Source organism: Microplitis mediator, chromosome 10 (genome assembly GCF_029852145.1).
Source record: "Microplitis mediator isolate UGA2020A chromosome 10, iyMicMedi2.1, whole genome shotgun sequence".
Lineage (NCBI taxonomy): Eukaryota > Metazoa > Arthropoda > Insecta > Hymenoptera > Braconidae > Microplitis > Microplitis mediator.
Window position 1 is genome coordinate 15831653 of NC_079978.1, and position 22896 is coordinate 15854548.

General features: G+C 29.8%; 3 non-coding genes across 3 annotated transcripts in view; all 3 read right to left on the minus strand.

Annotated features, from left to right (window-relative positions):
* The window catches only part of LOC130676820 (large subunit ribosomal RNA), a 3920-nt gene extending 2540 nt beyond the window's left edge, over positions 1–1380 (minus strand). The window contains exon 1 of the ribosomal RNA XR_008991503.1: positions 1–1380. This exon is cut by the window's left edge and continues 2540 nt beyond it. This is a non-coding gene — a ribosomal RNA (large subunit ribosomal RNA).
* Positions 1381–1621: 241 nt separating this feature from the next.
* LOC130676811 (5.8S ribosomal RNA) lies at positions 1622–1776 on the minus strand. Its single transcript, XR_008991494.1, has one exon. It is a non-coding gene; the product is annotated as a 5.8S ribosomal RNA (ribosomal RNA).
* A 425-nt stretch (positions 1777–2201) lies between these two features.
* Positions 2202–4111, minus strand: LOC130676814 (small subunit ribosomal RNA). The gene has a single exon (XR_008991497.1). It is a non-coding gene; the product is annotated as a small subunit ribosomal RNA (ribosomal RNA).
* Between the last annotated feature and the right edge of the window lie 18785 nt (positions 4112–22896).

Genomic DNA, 22896 nt, shown 5'->3' on the forward strand with positions numbered 1-22896 from the left:
ATCCGAAATCTCGTGGCTTCATAAATTTAAGCAAGCCAGAGATCTCACCCATTTAAAGTTTGAGAATAGGTTGAGATCGTTTCGATCCCAAGACCTCTAATCATTCGCTTTACCAGATGAGACTCAAAAATATAAGTGCCAGCTATCCTGAGGGAAACTTCGGAGGGAACCAGCTACTAGATGGTTCGATTAGTCTTTCGCCCCTATACCCAGTTCACACGATCGATTTGCACGTCAGAACCGCTACGGACCTCCATCAGGGTTTCCCCTGACTTCATCCTGACCAGGCATAGTTCACCATCTTTCGGGTCCCAACGTGTACGCTCTAGGTACGCCCTTTCTCAATGAGAATAGAACGTCCTGAGAATGCGGGATTACATCGTAACGTAACCCATCTTCTCTCAATTGTCTTAAGACAATCTATACTTTCATTACGCCTTTAGGTTTGGTTTATATAAATATATCCCAATGACTTGCGTACATGTTAGACTCCTTGGTCCGTGTTTCAAGACGGGTCCTGTAAGTACCCAAAGCAGTAGCATCGCTAACCGGTAAATAAGCCAGTTAAAGACATTATACAGCTAACAGCAGATTTTTTCCAATGACGGCATTAGATCCGCACTACCAGAAGAAAATCATACTTGCGGTAAGTCTAACGCAAATAATTGCGGCTCAATACCATGTGTATACTGTCAAACAGTTTATCAGGACACCAAAGGTCTTCAGTATAATCAAATACTAAAGGCTACCAGTTGAGCCATAGATAAACATCTAACAGGTTGCGACGTTCTACTAGAGGAGAAGTGCACGCCAACGAATTTAGCAAAAATAATACAAGCAAGTATAATTTAGTGACCACAAGGATTCTATTATCACATCATAGCTTGCATTAATACTAAAAACGCTGACGATGAATCTCCCCATTCGATCTTTTGGGTTTCACAGGTTTACCCCTGAACGGTTTCACGTACTCTTGAACTCTCTCTTCAAAGTTCTTTTCAACTTTCCCTCACGGTACTTGTTCGCTATCGGTCTCGTAACAATATTTAGCCTTAGATGGAGTTTACCACCCACTTAGAGCTGCACTCTCAAGCAACCCGACTCTAAGGAGAGAATCACCTGAAATAATTTCCAGTCACTACGGGCCTGGCACCCTCTATGGGTAAATGGCCCCATTCAAGATGGACTTGGACATGATAATGTATCTCAGGTTAAATGATTCCTCCTAAACACTACATCTCCCAATGACATAACCATAGGATTTAGTGCTGGGCTAATTCCTGTTCACTCGCCGTTACTAAGGAAATCCTTGTTAGTTTCTTTTCCTCCGCTTATTAATATGCTTAAATTCAGCGGGTAGTCTCACTTAATCTGAGGTCGTCAAATTGAATTTAAGAATCAATGAAATAAAGAAGTAACAACTGTTGTCGGTCTATTGAAAAATATAATTCGTAAACTCGAAAATCAGTTGTACTTTATTATAATAGCATTTCACTGACTCAAGCAACAATAATAATTTAAAATGACATCATCTTGTTTATAATCAAATACTGATGATGAGCATTCATGTCTATTTTTAATCGCTAGTACAAATAATTGTAAGCAGTTTTTATATAATAAACGACCCTCAGCCAAGTGTGGTCCGGGAATAGGATCCGTGGACCGCAATGTGCGTTCGAAGTGTCGATGTTCATGTGTTTTGCAGTTCACAAGTTGACGCGCAATTAGCTGCGTTCTTCATCGATTTACGAGCCAAGTGATCCACCGTTCAGGATAATCATCTTTTTAGAAAATTTTTATATTTTCTTTTTATTGCTTGTTAACGAAATTTTGATACTTTGACAAAATGTCTTTTACATTAGAAACATATTATCCTATTCTAGTGTAAAATTGCCATCTATACATCAGATGTATATGGCAATGAAACTTTGTAAATATAATTCAGTCATGGCGAGTGTTCATTTAAAAACCTCATCTATACACACAATATGCACGAAACATTAAGAGTATATAGACTAGTATAGGTTACCATGACAGTTTGCTTATTATTATCAAGCACAAAGTCTCTTAAGATACTTTTTTTTTTATTATAAGTATTCATTCGATTTACTTTTTAAATTGCGTGCGTTAACACTTTTGAAAGTAATATTTATATGTGTATATATATTACAAGTACAAAATTTGTATTGTATATTATACGTTAATGATCCTTCCGCAGGTTCACCTACGGAAACCTTGTTACGACTTTTACTTCCTCTAAATAATCAAGTTTGGTCATCTTTCCAACAACATCGGCAATGCCGAAACATTGCCGCGCATCAGTCCGAAGACCTCACTAAATCATTCAATCGGTAGTAGCGACGGGCGGTGTGTACAAAGGGCAGGGACGTAATCAACACGAGCTTATGACTCGTGCTTACTGGGAATTCCTCGTTCATGGGGAATAATTGCAAGCCCCAATCCCTAGCACGAAAGAGGTTCAGCGGGTTACCCGGGCCTTTCGGCCAGGGAAGACACGTTGATTCTTTCAGTGTAGCGCGCGTGCGGCCCAGAACATCTAAGGGCATCACAGACCTGTTATTGCTCAATCTCGTGCGGCTAGAAGCCGCCTGTCCCTCTAAGAAGATATTTATTTACGTTGGTAGTAAAAATCACTTGATCCGAAAATCAAGTAAATCTTTCAAGATACCAAAAACGCCTATTTAGCAGGCTAGAGTCTCGTTCGTTATCGGAATTAACCAGACAAATCGCTCCACCAACTAAGAACGGCCATGCACCACCACCCACCGAATCAAGAAAGAGCTATCAATCTGTCAATCCTTCCGGTGTCCGGGCCTGGTGAGGTTTCCCGTGTTGAGTCAAATTAAGCCGCAGGCTCCACTCCTGGTGGTGCCCTTCCGTCAATTCCTTTAAGTTTCAGCTTTGCAACCATACTTCCCCCGGAACCCAAAAGCTTTGGTTTCCCGGAAGCTGCCCGCCGAGTCATCGGAGGAACATCGGCGGATCGCTAGCTGGCATCGTTTATGGTTAGAACTAGGGCGGTATCTGATCGCCTTCGAACCTCTAACTTTCGTTCTTGATTAATGAAAACATTTTTGGCAAATGCTTTCGCTTCTGTTCGTCTTGCGACGATCCAAGAATTTCACCTCTAACGTCGCAATACGAATGCCCCCATCTGTCCCTATTAATCATTACCTCGGTATTCCGAAAACCAACAAAATAGAACCGAGGTCCTATTCTATTATTCCATGCACACAGTATTCAGGCGAAATAAGCCTGCTTTAAGCACTCTAATTTGTTCAAAGTAAACGTACCGGCCTACCTCGACACTCAATTAAGAGCACCGCGATAGGATTAAATTGGACCGCCAAGTTTGACCTTAGCTAAATCCACCGGTAGGACGTTCCATAACATGTCAGTTAACACCGCGAGCGATGAACCAACAGTATGAAACACAGATTCAACTACGAGCTTTTTAACCGCAACAACTTTAATATACGCTATTGGAGCTGGAATTACCGCGGCTGCTGGCACCAGACTTGCCCTCCAATGGATCCTCATTAAAGGATTTAAAGTGTATTCATTCCGATTACGGGGCCTCGAATGAGTCCCGTATCGTTATTTTTCGTCACTACCTCCCCGTGCCGGGAGTGGGTAATTTGCGCGCCTGCTGCCTTCCTTGGATGTGGTAGCCGTTTCTCAGGCTCCCTCTCCGGAATCGAACCCTGATTCCCCGTTACCCGTTACAACCATGGTAGGCGCAGAACCTACCATCGACAGTTGATAAGGCAGACATTTGAAAGATTCGTCGTCGGTACTAGACCATACGATCAGCAGAAAGTTATTCAGAGTCACCAAAAGTAACGATGGACAAGCCACCGATTGGTTTTGATCTAATAAAAGCGTTCCTTCCATCTCTGGTCGGAACTCTGGTTTGCATGTATTAGCTCTAGAATTACCACAGTTATCCAAGTAAATGTGGGTACGATCTAAGGAACCATAACTGATTTAATGAGCCATTCGCGGTTTCACCTTAATACGGCATGTACTGAGACATGCATGGCTTAATCTTTGAGACAAGCATATGACTACTGGCAGGATCAACCAGGGAGCTTCGTTTATGTTTTATGTTTAATAAAACACTAGAAATACTCCTCTTTCACTTTACACATACATGATAGTCTTTAAAAAAGAATATCAGTTGTTAAAGCGGTGCTGTTTGTAAGCATTTGCTTTTCACAACACTTTGAATCTACATTATTTATTCACAAAATTGAATAATAACTTTGATTTTCAACCATCCTCTCATTTTTGTAAATATTACTCTCGCTAGATATTTTTATCAAAGCGACTTGGTTTTTATACACGTACACGTGATATTTTATTCTTGCTCGGAAACAAGTAAGTCAATACTCAGTTTCATATTTGTATACTTCTCTAAAGTTATACATAATATTATATAAACGCCGTAGCGATTTACCACATAAAGAGTCATTCAGTCATAGACATCGACCCGTGGTAGTGTTACGTTAATAGTATAGACAACTTGCCGTAGCCAGTATTTTTCAGCTCTTACTCGAGCCGCTTCAACTGACTACTCCTTCATACTAGTACGAGCCGGCGTGAAAAACTATCGTGTTTTTCAACTAACCAACGGCTGCCTCAGTCACGGCGGATACTACGATGTCTCCCTGCATCTAAGTTACCTGTTAATACTTGAAAAATAATTTTTTCTATTTATATCACTAGCAGTTTATTATTAATTTTTTTTTTTTTAAATTAAGGAAATAAATAATTTTTTTGTTTTAATTATTTGACATTTTTAATAAAAAAGTATGTATATGTATTATATTTTATGTTTTTCATTAATATATAATTATTTTTACTATATTTACTTAAAAATGAAAAAAATTAAAGTAACGTTTATTTTAAATTTTTTTATACTTACAGTATGTACTCTTAAATTATCAAAAATTATTAAACTATAGTAGATTATAGTAAATTATTTTTTAGTTTCTACAGCTAAATATCCAAAAACAAATTAAAAATTATATAACTTTCTAATAAGTCATTTTCAACTTTTATATCAATTTTTTATATATAAGTAAATAATTTTACTTATGGTAAACATTACTCTAATTAATAAAACATTTCAATAGAATCGTACTAAAATATATAGTGTGTTTATTATAAACCAACTGTTGATTTTTTTTTTTTCACAACGGTCATAGCCCCGCATGAAAAAAACTTATACTCTGAAATTATATCAGATAATATAATATTTATTATATTATAGTATAATTTAGAATATAAATAATTATATATTTAAAAATAACTACTTTTTTGCCGTTTTCAATATAAAATTTTATATTTTAAAAGTATATCAATATAATATATAATTTTATATTTTGGCATATATTATCATTATAAAAACTCCATATAATATTAAATTATATAAAAAAAATATATGTCATTATATAGTATCAATTTATAGGTTTATATATATTATGATTTTATAGTTCAAATTATATTATTAACAGTATAATATAATATATAATGCTCGTATATAAGCTTGTATATATTAAAAGATATACATGACACTTTTGTGCTTCGAAAAATTTTCAGTTCCATGAATGCTCTTTCGGTATCCTCTAAAATTTATTTTATTTTGAGTAATTATTTTTTTATATTAAAAATTAATCATATAAATGTAAATTTATAGTCATAACGACTCTCTCTACAAACTTCCTTTCAAGTTCGATCTTCATACTTAATTTACTCGAATAAAATATATTCTCATTGATACTCACAATCATCGTCAAACTGAAAGTCTTTATTTTTCATATTTTATTTTATATTTTTAGACATATAATGTATTATATAATACAATATACAATTCAATATCTTGAGATTCTCCAACGTCAATTATATAAAAAAATATATTTAACAATAAAATATTTAATATATAAAAAAATATATTCTATTATATATCATTCCAATATAAGTAAATTTATAATGAATTTTGTAAGTTAAAAATTATATTTTATAATTATGTTACATATTGTGAAAATATGTATATATTTTTTTATAATTTAAATTATAAATCAAAGTATAACTTTGAATTTATATAAATATTATATTTTATTATACATACATTTTTGCTGTTTTATAAAATTATATATTTACGATATATTTTTTTATATATAGTCAAAATATATGTTATTTTCATGCGGGGCGTTAATTGAATTTTTTTTCATTACTTCGTTTCAATTTTTTAATGTTTTTTTAACGATATATATTAACTAAAAACATAAAATGACTTGAAATTCTTTTATTCAGTCTTTTTTATGAATTGAAATTCTAAACTAGTTTAAAATTAAAATTAATCGGATTTGAGTAAATCATATGTATCCATAGAAAAAAAACATCATTAGATTTATTTTAATAACATTTTTTGTTTATTAGCTTATATTTCTGTTGCCTTAATCTTTAAAATAATCATTCGTTTCATTCTTATAAAATTTTCAGTTAGATAGAACGACTTTTTTTTTTTTTTTTTTTCAATAGTGGCTCTATCCAATTTTGTTTTTCGCAAAACAATAAAAAAACATTTATATTAATTATTTGGATGAATGTATTTAGACAAAAAAAATTCTTTAATTGATATTTCTACATATACAATGGCTTGATAATTTAATTAATTTGTTTTCTAACCACAGTGGAATAAATATACGAATAATTTATATTATTATAATGAATCATTATAAATAATTATAAAAACTTAATTTTCACTCAATAATTATTAATAGTAAACTTAAAAATAGATTATGAAAATCAAAAAAATTTCGTATTTATAAATCGTAAATATCTAAGTTATGTTGATCAAGATGTACTGCATTAACCTGAGGCAAGCGTTACCTGTGTTAAATATGTTATTTCTAGCCTGACAGATATCATTTTCATGCTTCGACGATTTCTTATTTTATTTTACTTATTTATTAATTCAAATGAATTAAGTAGTCATAACTTAATTTATTAGTTTCATTATACATGGTTTAAAGCTTACATTTAATAAAACAATACATGATTTTAAAAATAATTCGTTGCTATAGTTCAGCATATTTTAGGGTACTAACTACCACATATCTTTTGTTTTGTCGGTAATATTCTACTTTGAACTTATTAGTGAGATAATTGAAAATTTTATTAGCAGGAGACCTATTGATTGAAGTATAAGCTCAGTTTTTAATAAATATGTATGAGTTCTTTGTGAATCCTTTATTTTTTTTTAATTATTCATCAACTTAATGTTATAATTTCTACATTTTTCAGAACAAAAACATTTATGTTAATATATATATAAGGGTGATTTATTACCGGTACAAATTTTTTTTTCCACTCATTAAGCAAATTATTTTCGTATACGTTAATAAATTAAAAATTCTTTCCAACTTTCAGCCTTTGATTTTATTTCTTAGTACTTTCTAAAATATTTCATTTAATAAGCATAGGAAAAGTGATGATTATTTTTCAATTCTCCAACGTCCAGCTCAATTTTAAGTTATCGGGTCACTAATTAAGGCATTTTCTAAGGTATTTTGTTGGAAATTGAATTCTTTACAAAAAAAAGACTTAATGGTCTAGTTTTTAAAGTTTTATGTTCACAAGATATAAAAATTTCATTAATTTCATAAATAGAACATTTATAAAAAACTTTTTCAGAAACGTTTTGAATATCTTTCATTTTATCTTAAATACTATTTTTTATTAGTTTGTATTTGTTAATAATAACAAATAAAATCAAATTTGATATGTTTCTGACAAATTTTTTATTTATAAAATCAATAAAATTTCTATATCTCGTAAACGTAAAACTATAGTATCTTGACTTATGAGGCTTTTTGTGTAGAGAATTCAATTTTTAACGAACTTTCTATTTGCTTTTTGCCTAGAACATTTCATTTTCCAGAAAACGCCCAAAACTGCTCCCCAATAACTTAAAATGCAACTTAGAGAATTGAAACACATTATCGGATTTCTTATGCTTTCTAATAGAAAAACTTATAAAACATTGAGATAGTACGTAGAATTAAAATCAAAGACTAAAATTTAGAGAAAATTACAACAATATTTTGCTTGGTAAGTAAAATAAAATATTTGATATCTAATATAAAACCTTTTAAATCACGATCTGCTCTCTTTACATACGAATTATTTATTAAATTTTACGTGAAATAATCATATTCTCAACTAGGAATAATAAGCAATGCTTGTATAACAGCTGTTTATAACCGGGGGAAAAATTATCAGATCTCGTCGGACATACAAAATGACCAGCCATAATTAGACCTGATCAGGTCTGAAAACCCATGCCTGTTCAGACCTGAATTCACCCTGTCATTTATTTTGTCAATTATAAGTCTGAGGGAATCGTGCCTGTACAGATCTGATGAGGTCTAATTATTCTTTCCGGGTTTGAAACAAAACAAATTTCTTATTTTTACCTTATTGGAAGTTGTAAATATACAATACATTAGAACATCTAAATATTCAATAATATAAATTGATTATTATAAAAAACATAAAACAGAGTATTATACGAAGTTTGTAGTTAGCAATAATCTATGTAAACGACAAAATATTTTAAGAAAAAATTCTTGAATGTTTTGTGTGTACATTTATTTGAATTATTAATCTTGTAAATCATCAATAATCGGTGTATTTCCCAGGTCGAAAAATTTGATCTGTTTTAAATCAACTAAAAATTTTAAATTGTTTTAATTAAATTTTATTTTTACATTTAATTAGTACGTGACTTTTAATCTTGTTTTGTCCTTACTATTACTTATTAAGACTATTTACAAATGTATTTTTAATAATTTTTGGTCTGTTTTTGTTCTCCTTCTTCTTTTCTTCTGATGGTGCATCTAAGTAACTGAAACTTTCTTTGACTATGCATTCTGAGAAAAATCAACTATCTTCCTCTGGCTTCTTCTACCTCCAACTCATTCACTTCCTCATCATCATCATCTGTTTGATATTTTTATAAATATAGGAAATATTTTTAGCTCAATTTTAAAAAGTGTCTTTAACCCTTTTAAATTTCCCATTTAAATAACATGCAAAAAAATGTTTTTTTATTAAAAAAATTATAACTTTTGAACCATGTGAGACAAAAATTCGGCTCTAGAATAATCTTGTGGGGGATTACATTTCTTAAAAGAAAGTCCTGGGAGTCGAATTTTTAAACTTGATATTTCGTATACTAACAGGCTATCAAAGTCTAGAGTAAACAGAATCATACAAATTTAAGGCTTTATTTGGATTTTCAAAATACTTTTCTTTTCTTGTGATCGATAACAAAATATTATTTGTTACAACGTGGATGTTGTTGGTGATTTCATTGCACTACATGGAGAACAAATTTTCTCGTAGTATTGATATTTTTAATAAGGAAGCCTTAAATTTGTATGATTCTGTTTACTCTAGACTTTGATGGCCTGTTAGTATACGAAATATCAAGTTTACAAATTCGACTCCCAGGACTTTTGTTCAAGATATTTAATGCCATACAAGAATATTCTATAGCCGAATTTTTATCTCACATTGTTCAAAAGTTATAATATTTTTAATAAAAAAAAATTTTTTTGCATGTCATTCAAATGGGAAATTTCAAATGGCTACCGACACTTTTTAAAATTGAGCTAAAAATATTTCCTACTGGGAGAAGTTTTTTTCTCGATATGTAGGTCCTTCTTAAGACGTAAATTCGATAGGTTGGTTTTTTTGGCTCACCCTAATATATTTATATATATATTAGGGTGATTCATGTCCGCAACAGTTTTTTTATTTTAAGTCCTCAAGCAAAATCTCAATCTACATCGAAAAAAAAAAAAATTCTCACCAAATATGAGCTCTTAATTCCAATGCTAAGTACTTGCCATTTGATTTCAAAGATTTCCCATTTAAAATACACGTAAATTAAATTTCTTTTTTTTTAACTTTCTAATACTCAGGTGCATTTCATGATATCAAGGCGGTTTTGGTCACAAATTATAGGGCATTTGGTGCTTTTCAAAAGTGCCCATATAGTTACTTAGCTGTAATTCCAGCTGTTTCACTTGTGTCCGTTGTGGAACTCATTTTTCCTATGAAATTGACGTTTATTGGCTTGCAGAACATAAACCAATGAAAAGTACATCAAAGTGTTGATAGAAATTTTATAGGAAATTTTATTCCCTTCGGAAAAGTCGTATGAGTCAAGTCGCTAAAGTCCATAGTTTCCGAGTTATAATCATTTTAATAATTTGAAAAATAAAATATCAATTATAATTTTTTTTTTTATTATATTTTCCGAATTATTAAAATGATTATAACTCGGAAACTATGGACTTTAGCGACTTGACTCATACGACTTTTCCGAAGGGAATAAAATTTCCTATAAAATTTTTATCAACATTTTTGATGTACTTTCATTGGTTCATGTTCTGCAAGCCAATAAACGTCAATTTCATAGGAAAAATGAGTTCCACAACGGACACAAGTGCAACAGCTGGAATTATAGCTAAGTAACTATGGGCACTTTTGAAGAGCACCAAAATGCCCAACAATTTGCAATCAAAACCGCCTTGATATCATGAAATGCAGCTGAGTATTAGAAAGTTAAAAAAAAAGTAATTTAATTGACGTGTACATGAAAAGAATTTTTTGATAAAAATTACTCTGTAATTTCGAGTAATCCTGGGCCGTTGCAAAAAATTGGTATTTTTTGTTTTAAATTTAATATTTTTTGTTTAATTATTAACGTTGCTAGACCATGTTTTACTCTACTACTGAGTAATTTTTTAAAAGTATTATATTTAATCGATTATTGTGAATATCTCATCTTAATCTATCAATTTTTACTCCATGCGATTAATTTTTACTCCCTTATATACCATTCTTTTAAACCCATTAACTATTTGATGAAAAACTGCTTATAACTCGAATAAATTTTTTTATCTATGGGAGTAATTTTTACTCTAAACTGCAGGGTAATATTTCAGTAGTCTCCGTTAATCTTCGGTCAATATCGGCTTCAATTAAATGTCTTTTATTTTGGAAGAAAAAGACGATCTCTGTATCTCTCTATAACTTAATATTTATTTTAAAATTAAAAAAAAATTTGTATCTTTTCTTTTTCAACACAATAAGAGTAATTTTTTTTTTTATTCTTTTTCAAAATATTTATTTTAAGTCATATTCTAACACTGTAAAAAAAGATTCCTGACGTCAAACCAGATTCGTTTGGCTCAAGTACTCCGTGCGTTTGGATACAGCCAAGCGCGTCAAGCGATTGAGTCTACCGCCCTCTACGTTTGACAGTATATTTTGCTCCAACTAAGAGTTTCTTGAGGCAAGGTCCCGATTCGTTTGAACTAACTCTATAGTATTTGATATAACTCAATAGCTTTTTTCATTTAAAAAAAAATAGGAATTAGTTCAAGTCATGAATGCTGTTGATACAATAATGATTTTCGTTTTACATAAAATAATCAAAAATTTCACTCAAAGTAATTTGTAAGGTCATTGAAGGTATGAAGAATTTTCAGTTAAGTCATAATTTTATTAAAGCAAATGAATTTTAGTGTTAAAAGTAATATTTTTTTAGGTCCGTAGAAACTCTCCTTGCAATTGATTCAATAAAAAATCGAATTGTTTCAAATTTCTGTATTGCATTGATCCAAAAAAAACAGTAATCTGAACCAAGTGAATATTGCCTTTAATTATTTCATCAATAATTTATTAAAAAAAAATTTTTTTTTGCATTTTTTTATTTTTGATTTTACTTTTATTATTATTATTTATTTATTTATTATTTTTTTTTTTATCAAGTATTGGGACAATTACATTATATTATTATTATTATTATTATTATTACATTATATATATTAACACTTTACAAATAATTCTGACACACTCAGTTTTTAGTAAAAAATTAAATAATCGTACTATTGGTATCCGGAGGATTCGAACCCAGTACCCTACGCATGAGAGTCAGACGCTTTACCGCTACGCTACGGAACCTGTAGGAAATTTTTAGTTTAGTTGTGCTTCTAGTACTTTGTTTTCATATTGAATGGATATATACAGTCAATTGCTTATACATTGATCTAAACGAGATAAATATGTGACTCTTTTTATAAATAAATTTTTCTATTTAATCGATAATATAAAGACTTTCATTCAAATATAATTCAATATTTTGTAACGAATACATTTATATTCTTGTCGAATATTTTTCAGTTTTCATGTGAGTGCGTCAAATTACTCCAACAACCTCGTCGGATTCTCTCCCCAAGAAACTTGTCGGTTGACACGACACGTTCGGTATTATAGGAAACTACTTTTGTTCCATTGAAACAAGTGAAGTTGTCAAATTAAACGTTTCAAGAGTTTCAGTTAAATTTCTAAAAATTGAAGAGTTTGCGTTAACAAGTTTTTATTTTTAAATCAAGTACATCCAAAATTTAATTAAAATATATTTTACTATTCAATCAAATGTTACTTTAATTACGGTCCAACTTGAAAACTTTTAACATAAACGCTTAAGCAATTTCTCATAATCGAGTAGAGATTTTCATTCAATAAAAATGATTTTCTTGAGACAAACTAGTTTTCGTTGGTTCAAACGAATTTGGTTTCACTGAAGATGAAATTTGTCAAACTCTTAGGGAGTTTGATGTCAGTACCTTATTTTTTACAGTGAAGGCAATTAGATGGTTATTAGATTTTTTTATGGAAATTTCAGCCTATTAATTGTAATTTTTATTGTAATTCAATATAAATTTTATAAATCGAATCATCAACTTTTTATCATAACCTACGAGTAAAAATTAAATTAGAGAGAATTTATTTGGACAGCCGCTAGGTGTAATTTTTACTCGCAATTGTGAGTAAAAATTAATCTGATTGATTTTTACTCACTGAAAGAGTAAAATTTCGTAATTCGAAAGTAAAAAGTCGTAATGGCCCAAGATTACTCGATTTAGAGTAATTTTTAGAATAAATAACATGGCAATACTCATACGAAAATTCTTTCCGTGTATTTTAAACGGGAAATCTTTGAAATCACATGGCAACTACTTAGCATTGGAATTAAGAGCTCATATTTGGTGAGAATTTTTTTTTTTCAATGTAGATTGAGATTTTGCTTGAGGACAAAAAAAAAACTTTTGCGGAAATGAATCACCCTAATATATATATATAGGTATATTGTATACATACAATGCATTTGTACGGTGCCCCGTAGAATACCCTATGCACTCACCCCTGAAAAGTGAAAGTCGTAACAAGGTCATTCGTTGAGTAGATTTTACACCTCATATTTTTTCCATACCAGGCTCCTTATATGAAAATCGATTCTTACACAGAAAAAAAAAAATCTTGACTCAAGAAAATTTTTCTTCAACCAAGAAATTTTTCAGCGAGTGGAATGAAAACCAGAAATTTCTTGAACGAAGTGAAATAATTTCTTGAATTTTAAATCTTCAATTAAGAAAAAAAATTCTTAAGCCAATACATATTTCATACTTGGTCCAATAATAGAATTACTTGTTTGAAATACTTGCATTTTTTAGCATAATAAATATTTTTCTTAACCTGAGTATGTTACTTACTTAAACCAAGAAATGAAATTATTTAGTTCAAAAAAGTTATACACTTAACTAAAGAACTATAATGTTTTGAAACAATAAACGGTACGAGCTCGAACTAAAAATAAAGGGAGTTGGTTTAAATAATTTAAACTCTTGGTTTGAGTATAGTGTACTTTCTCTGACCAATCACACAAAAAATCTCAAACCAAGATTACTAGAGTCTCAAGCCAAGAAAGTTTTCTCTTGGATTCTCGCTCATAGGTGTTCCCTTCTTCACAGCCTAAGGAATGAATACTCCCCACTCTCTCTCTTTCTCACACTAGCGTAGCAAATGGATTTTAAGTCCACCTTTTTATTTTAAATAAATTAAAAATTAAATAACTAAATTATATTATTACAATAAATTAATTAATTAATGTAATTACATAATATTGAATAATTTCTCAATTTTTTTTGCAATTAAATTTGTTTTTTTTTTTTTAAACTTTTTTATTTTTATGTCGAAATTCATTTATGAACGATTCATACGATCCGTTCAGTATTTTGATCAAACGTCAGAACTAACATTTTTCTAAATTATTGGCGATAATATTTGTAAAATTAATTCTGTGTTTAGGATTTAAAAATGTGACTGACCATAAGCCAGTGTGGCTCAGTATATGTGGGCAAAGTAAACACAGCCTAGCAAAGGCTGGGATGGCTTAGTTGGTAAAGCTCTTGCGTGACGCCGAATCGATCTGGGTTCGATTATTTGTTTAAGCGATAATTGTTTTTTCTCAATTTGTTTTAAATATTTAACTTATTGCGAAACTTGTCTATCCCTTATATTTGCTTCTGATATAGTATTTATTTGCTTCACAGCATTGTTTGTAATATTTAAACAAAAAAAAAATTGTTCATTGAAAAAATAAAACAAAAAAAAATAAAATTTTTTTGCTCGATAGATTCATTTCCTTAAGTGAAGAAATTAATTTCTTGGCTGAAAATTTTTTTTTTGTTTGCGACAAATAAAAAAATTCTTGGCCCAAGAAAGTTTTTTCTTGGTTTAAAAAATTTTTTCTCTTAGTACAAAAACTTTTTTTTTTAGCTCAAGACATTGTTTCTTGACTCGATAAGGTAACAGTCTTTAGACAAGAAAAAAATTTCTCGAGTTAAGAACAAACGTTCTTGGCCCGAGAAAAATAATGCTTTAAACCAAGAACAAACTTTCTTGGGCCAAGAAAGTTTGTTCTTGGTTTAAAACATTATTTTTCATGGTTCAAAAACTTTTTCGTTTCAGCTCAAGAAATTTTTTCTCGACTTAAAAACGTAACAATTTTCAGCCAAAAAAAAAATTTGTTGAATTGAAAAAAAAATCTTTTCGAACCAAAAAAAAAATTTTTGAGACCAAGAAAGTTTTTTCTTGGTTTAAAGAATTTATGTTTCAGACTAAGAAAATTATGTCTTCCGCAAAGGAAATGATTTCTTGATCCAAATAATTTTTTTACTTCAATAAAGTAAGAAATTTCGCTTGGTTCAAGAAAAAAATTTCGAAGACATTTTATTTCTTGGTTCAAGATTTCCTTTTTTTCTGTGTAAGGAGTAAACTCCAAAAATAAATAGTTCTGCGAAAAAAAATATTATTTAATTCTTTGCTTCATTGAAAACGTTACATGTAAGCAGTAAATTTGAACTCGCAAAATAATTAAAAATCTGGACAACGGCTAGCCCTGCAGGTCAGCGCCTAAACTTCCCGCTGTTTTCGAGCTCTAAGAGCTTGAAAACATTAGTATAAATACATTTTCGAGCTCGAAAATACCTCTGTTTCCCTTTTTTATAAGCTTTTCAAGCTCGAAAGGGTTACGTTTAATGTTAAAGTTTAAACATTTAGAATCCAAAATGATTAATGAATGAGCGTTTTTTATATATTTATATTCACAATTATGTTCAATAATTAGCTCAAAAATAAGTATTTACGTTATAGATAACGTATACATTGTATTTATATCGTGTAACCCGATAAAAAATGTTTAGATCCAAGCATATATGATTGGATCCAAACAGTCAGATATGCTTGGATCCAAATTTTGGCGCCATCCAAGCGGATCCAAACAGATCTGACAATATCCAAAGATCCAAACTGATCTTAATATATCCACGAATACATAAGTGTATCCAAGCAGATCTGCATAAATGTCGATCTTTAAAGAAATCGACATAGATATAAGCACACCCGATAAAAAACATTTGGATCCAACCAGATATGTCTGGATCTCGTTATATCTGTTTATATCCAAATACATTCAAATATTTGATCTTGCTAGATATAAGCATATATAATTATATCTTCTCAGATCTCTATTCTCCATGACACAAACAATCCCTGATCACTGAACGCGCAGCACGTCATGCGCAGAAATTTCATGTACAAACATTTGAACTTTCAAATAAGTATAATGAAAATTAAAATTAAAATATTAAAATTCAACATGTCTTTGAATTTTCAACCCTTGCTTTTTAAAAAAAACAAGTAGCCCACAGAAATTAGCCAAATCGGCGGTGCCAACTGGAAATTGATCGAAAAATTAGAATTTTTTGAAATTTCGATACCAAGTAGGATAATACGAAATTCTAACAAGTATCTAATGGCGGTCTCAATTTGTTTATAAATAATAGGCAAACAAAAAAAACGTAAATTAAAAATTAAATATCTCTGAAACTATCAATCTAGCGGGTTAAGTTTTCACATAAAATTTGTAGAGCTTAATAAAATCTACAATTTTGCTTTTGGGTAAATCCCCGTCAGACTGATAGTTTATTAGTTATTAACAATCGAAGTTTTATAAACAAATTGAGCTAGCAAGCTGAAAAATCAACCGATTTCATTTTTTCTTTTTTCCACATATTTCTGGTAATAAAAGGAACATTTTTAACATTTTTCAAAATTTTGATTTCAAAAATTTGATTTTTAAAAATCAAAAAACCGCTTTTTCTTTGGAAGCCAATATCTCCGAAACTAAATTTACTGCAGCACTCGCACTTATTCTAAAAAATCTAGAATTTAATTGCGAAAAACTCGGCTATTTTGAAAAAAATTAATTTTTGATTGGGGTCAAATAATAGCGAGTTGAACGCGAGCGGATTTTCGATAAAGCGAGCGCGTTCGCTACCCGGACTGATGGTAGAGGGGGAACTCAACAGTAGTGCTCAACTGATACTTATTTACAAATAAACCGATAATAAGGTTAGAACAGTTGTACCGTGCTTGGGGAGCCGATATCAGTTGAGCACTACTGTTGAGTTCCCCCTCTACCATCAGTCCGGGTAGCGAACGCGCTCGCTTTATCGAAAATCCGCTCGCGTTCAACTCGCTATTATTTGACCCCAATCAAAAATTAATTTTTTTCAAAATAGCCGAGTTTTTCGCAATTAAATTCTAGATTTTTTAGAATAAGTGCGAGTGCTGTAGTAGATTTAGTTTCGGAGATATTGGCTTCCAAAGAAAAAGCGGTTTTTTGATTTTTAAAAATCAAATTTTTGAAATCAAAATTTTGAAAAATGTTAAAAACGTTCCTTTTATTACCAGAAATATGTGGAAAAAAGAAAAAATGAAATCGGTTGATTTTTCAGCTTGCTAGCTCAATTTGTTTATAAAACTTCGATTGTTAATAACTAATAAACTATCAGTCTGACGGGGATTTACCCAAAAGCAAAATTGTAGATTTTATTAAGCTCTACAAATTTTATGTGAAAACTTAACCCGCTAGATTGATAGTTTCAGAGATATTTAATTTTTAATTTACGTTTTTTTTGTTTGCCTATTTATTTATAAACAAATTGAGACCGCCATTAGATACTTGTTAGAATTTCGTATTATCCTACTTGGTATCGAAATTTTAAAAAATTATAATTTTTCGATCAATTTCCAGTTGGCACCGCCAAACTGGGTAAAACTGACTAATTTCTGTGGGCTAACGTATACATTTAAATACGTTTATTAAAATTCGTTTTTTTTTCTTAATTTTAAATGCCTAGCTTGGTAATAATTTTCATAAAATTACGTACATTAAATTTCAAACTTTTTCAATTGCAAATAAAATTCAAATATCTAGTTATGAAAATGCAATTTCTTTTTTATTGAAATTTTCAAATTTTTATTTACGGTGTAGAATAATCTCATAATAAAGAAAAAAAACAAAAAGAACCAGTTTCACATAGCCGGATACTGCCTTGCATAAGAAAATTTTTTTTTAATTCTATAAAGGTAACAGTTTCGAATGAGAATTTCGTTAGTTGTAATTTTCAGTAGTAAATTCGAAATATACTTCCAGCCCAATATTGAGTAAAATCCTGGCATTATTATTAAAAAGTGTAACTGTGAGCTTTCTTGTTTTCTTTGGCATAACGACCATGATTTTCGTTCTTAATTATAAGAGCTTATGGTTTGATACTTTTTTCGAATTCCGCTCAACAATTTGAATTTCTAAACGTATGTTCTAAAAATAACAATAAAAATTTTTATGAAAAAATAATTTTTTTCTATGTCCCACTTTGCCCACATTCACATAATTATAATGAAAAGCATGTAAAAATTTAGAAAATTCATGGATTTTTCTTATTTCTTGCGCATCACAAATTTGCATTATAAGGTATTTTAACGCAAATCTGTGTTAAAAGAATCGAGCACAGATCTTTATTTCTAATATATACACCAATAATTGTACTAAGAAGTTCTAAAGGTAGTATCGTCATAAAACTTTTGAGTTTAATTGCATTTTAAATACTTACATTTAAATCATCGACTGTAAGAACATTACTTCAGGTATCAGCTTACTGAAGGGACAATAGAGACTACTGTTCATCGGGCTCGAACATTCATTTACCCTCCGGATTAAATTTACAAATTTAGGTAAAAGGACAAAAATAAATAATACTTAAGTACGATATACTATTGAACTTTTATCCAAATACTCATTTAAATCTATGAGGTAATTATAACTAAAATTTTTAATTTATGAGCACCAGAGTCTTTCAAAACAATGTGTTGTCTATAATAAAATTTTGTCATTATAATTGAATGCATTCGGTTATTTACTATCCAATAATTTTGCCTACTCCATAATGAGTTTCTCATTCAAAAGTGGGGATAGAAAACCCTAAAATATTTTCAACAGCATCAGATATTTTATTTGATTTTGTGACATCAGTGAGTAAAGTTGTGGTGCAAAAATAGTGTGAAAAAATGAATCCTTCTATGGAAATATACGATCAGCTCATCGCAGAAAACATCAAAAAAAGTTACTGCAATAAACAACTACAAAGTACAGGTATGTGTTTAGAAATTTTTATATTAAATTAATGATTCTATTGAACGGTATAATCACCTTTGAGTTTAAATTCATGTCCACCCAGCACCTATTATTTATTTAAAAATATACACCTCTAGTGAAATAATATCATATTTTTTTCAAATTTTTTGCACAATTACAAATTTTCTGAATCAAAAAAATATCTTGTTGCGTAAAAAATATTTTTCAAAAAGTTAACGCCATTGTTTATACAAAATCAGTTAATAAATTTAAAAAATCGTTCCTACAATTAAAGTATCAAACAATTGAAAATTTTATGTTTCGAAAAAGAACTTATCCTGCAGAGAACCTTTTTAGATAAGTTGACGTCATTGTTTATATAAAATTAGTTAACAAATTAAAATAAAAACCATCTTTAAGATGTAGGAATCAAACGATTGCTAATTTCATGATTTGAAAAAGTAATCTATCGTATGAAGGACTTTTTTTTAAAAGTTAATGTCATTATTGATAAAAAATTAGTTTACAAATTTTTAAAAAACCGTCTTAAAGATGTAAAAATCAAACGGTTGCAAATTTTATGATTCAAAAGAATTACTTATCGTATCGTACACTTTTTGCATAAAATTAACACTATTGTTTATAAACAACTAGTTAACAAATTTTTGAAAAATCCATGACATTAACTTTTTGAAGAAATCTCTTCACACAAAAAGTTATTTTTCCGATTTAGTTTGGGAATATTTTCTACTTACTCGATCACTACAGTTAAAAATAGTGTGCGTGCGTATGCATGTGTGTGAGTGCGCTTCATGTGCACGTGTGTGTATGTGCGTGTGTTCGCTCGTAAGTTTGAGTGTGTGCGTATGTGTTCATACGCACGTGTACGCTCGCGTGTTTGAGTAGGTGTGTGTGTGTGAAGATATTTTTTGCGTTTTATAAGCTTTTCAGATTTAATACTCTGAGCGGTCGCAGTTTACCCCGCTTTTACACCAGTATTTTAACATTACCGAATTACGCCTCCTACACCGGTGTTACTTCATTTTAACACCATAATAGCCGTAGCTTCAAAAAAATTTTTAAATTTCGATGCGATAATTTTTCACGAAGATTCAGCCTTTCAAAAATTACAAAAAAATTTCTAAAATTTTTCTGTTCCTTTATAGCTTAGTCAACAAGTAAAAGTTATTAACAATTTAGTAAAAAAAAAAAAACAATTTGGTTTGGTTTTTTGCAAATATTTCAAAAACTATTTGAGTTATCAAAAATCTGAAAAAAACCTTAAAGAGCAGGAAATATCCTAAAAAAAAGTCCTGCCTCCCCGAACTGTACCGATAATATTTATATTGCACGACTCATAATGCGAAGCATTAGAGAGCGCTTTACGATCGAAAAATTTGCCTTTTTTTCGCTACTGTTTTTACTGTTCCACTCTTGTTAGTCCACGGAGCTTAACCAAGTTACACATCATTGGATAAAGAATTTAATAAGGATTAATTTTATTACTTATATAGACCAATTTGATGTATTAAATAACTGAAAAAACATCAAAATGTAAAAAAAAATTTCCCAAGCAGTAGAAAATGTGCCCGTAACTCGTAAACACAAAAACTCAAGAAAAAAACCATTATTTGAATCACTTCTCTTTTAAAAGATTATTTTAGGGCCGAAGAAGAATTCAAATTCGGCCCGATTTAATTATAATTAATAAAAACAACTTAACTAATTTTGTATATCTATATATGTTTTTTTACATATACTTCCGTCACACCAGTCGCACCTGCGCAAAAAAATACATCTGACTATTTTCAGAGCGAAATTTGAATTTCTAGTGTAATAGAAAGGAAAAAAAAATTGTCCTTGAAACTATTATCGTACATTTTTCGTTTTGCAAATGAGCATTAAGATTCGTGCATTTTTGGATTTACCAAACTTTTTTTAATTTAACCGTGAAAATGAGACAAAAAACGGGTATAGTGGCGCGTGCACGCCCGTCGATCGAATCAATAGAATAATCAAAAAATATTATTTTAACCGATTAAATTTAAATATCAACGAATGAAAAAAAAATGGTCTTTTCTAAACAGAAATAAATAATAATCCGCCGAAAAAAAATTTTTACCCCAATTTTTTAATGAACTATGCTTTTGTTAATTAGTTAATTTTTACTTGTTGAAAATGCACATAAAAACCCTGATTATTTCTAAACTGAAAACACAGGATTTTTTTCACTTCTTGGAGCTATTCTTGAAAGGGCTTAGAAAAGATCATCGTTGGAAAAATTAAAAAATTTGATTTTCACTTTTTTATTAACAATCTAAGGCATTGAAAAATGAAAAACATTAATAAAGCAATCGAGAAATTTTTTTTTTTTATTTTGTTGATTATTTTTTTTTTTTTTTTATTGCTTAAACTACATAACATTAAATTTAAGAAAATTTTTACTTGCATTGTTTAAATAATTGTTATGAACAAATGTATTCTTAATAAGATTTAAAAAAATTTTTTTTTTGGGAATAAGCGCGTGCTTATTAACAATTTTTTTTTGTTGCCTAATATTAAGGAACTGTTTTTTTTATTCACATCATATAATTTATCATGTTATATTCTATTATGAAACAAATAATAATTTTTCATTTGCTTATTAAACAAATAATTTGTTATAAACAAATGAATTCTTACGCTACATTTTTATTAAATACTAAAAACAACCATGTGTTTTTTTTATAAGAAAACATTTTTTGCTATTTTTTATATAATTTTAACAATTATTGTACACTTGGACTTGTCGTTACCTTTCTGTTTTTCTTCATTGTTATTAAAATAACTTATAAACCATTGGATACGACTAGAACACTTCAAGTCTTTCTTATTCTCCGTTAACCCTTTAATGCTTCTGGGCGTTTCCCCCACTTTGCGGCCTGTCAAGCGGGCGGCGCGTATCTGCGTTAGTGTGTATCCGTGAGCTCTGGCGAGCAGTGCCGTACGTATGATGAGGCCCTGATGATTAAAGATAAAAATTTGAAAAGAAAAAAAATGATGAGAAATTCATAATTAAGAAAAAAAAAAAATTGAATTAAATTTTTTTTTAAAACTATCAATAATTTGTTTTCTATAATTTATAATATTGAAAATAATTAAAAAAATAAAATCAGTGAAAACATGAGAACAACAATTGAAAGGGCACTAAAGGAACCCACTACATGAGTGAATTTCGGTAATGACCGAGCCTAAGTCTCGTAAACTGAGGTAGTGGGGACTGTGAGCGCACGCTGTAGGCTATCCCCACTTTGGCGCCGCGGGTATGATTTTGTCCGACTTCGCCGTTAAAGGGTTAATCAATGAACAAATTGAGCTTTTAACCGAAGCAATAACTCAATTGTTTATCAATTTTTTTACTATTATTTATATAAATCCTTCGAAATAAATCTTACTTGGACTTATCAGTTCAAATATCTTATAAACTATTAGAAATACGATTAAAACACTTCAAGTCATTTTTATTCTCCATTAATCAATAAACATATTGAACTTTTGAACAAATCACTAACTCAATTATTCAATGAATTATGAAAAAAGCACTTATATGAATGAATTACTTTTTGAAATATGTATTTGCAAAAAATCAAATGACTTTTTTTTTTACTAAATCGTTTATAACTTTTATAATTTTTGCCGGCCCCAAATTTTCACTGTAACATGTTTTATATATGCCATTTCGAATCGAATGAGCCCTTAATCAAAATTTTCGCAGGTCTTGAACACTCTCTAAACATGAATAAGTGGAATAAGTGAATTTTCACTAATTCTGAGTGCCAACCGAACTACTTTTTGAAATTAGTGGTTCGGTTTGCACTTGGAATTATTGAATATTCACATATTTTCACTAATTCATGTTAAGAGAATATATATACCATTCGATTCAGAATTTCGTGAGAAGAATTTCTGTGGTATCAAAAAAAATTTTGTTT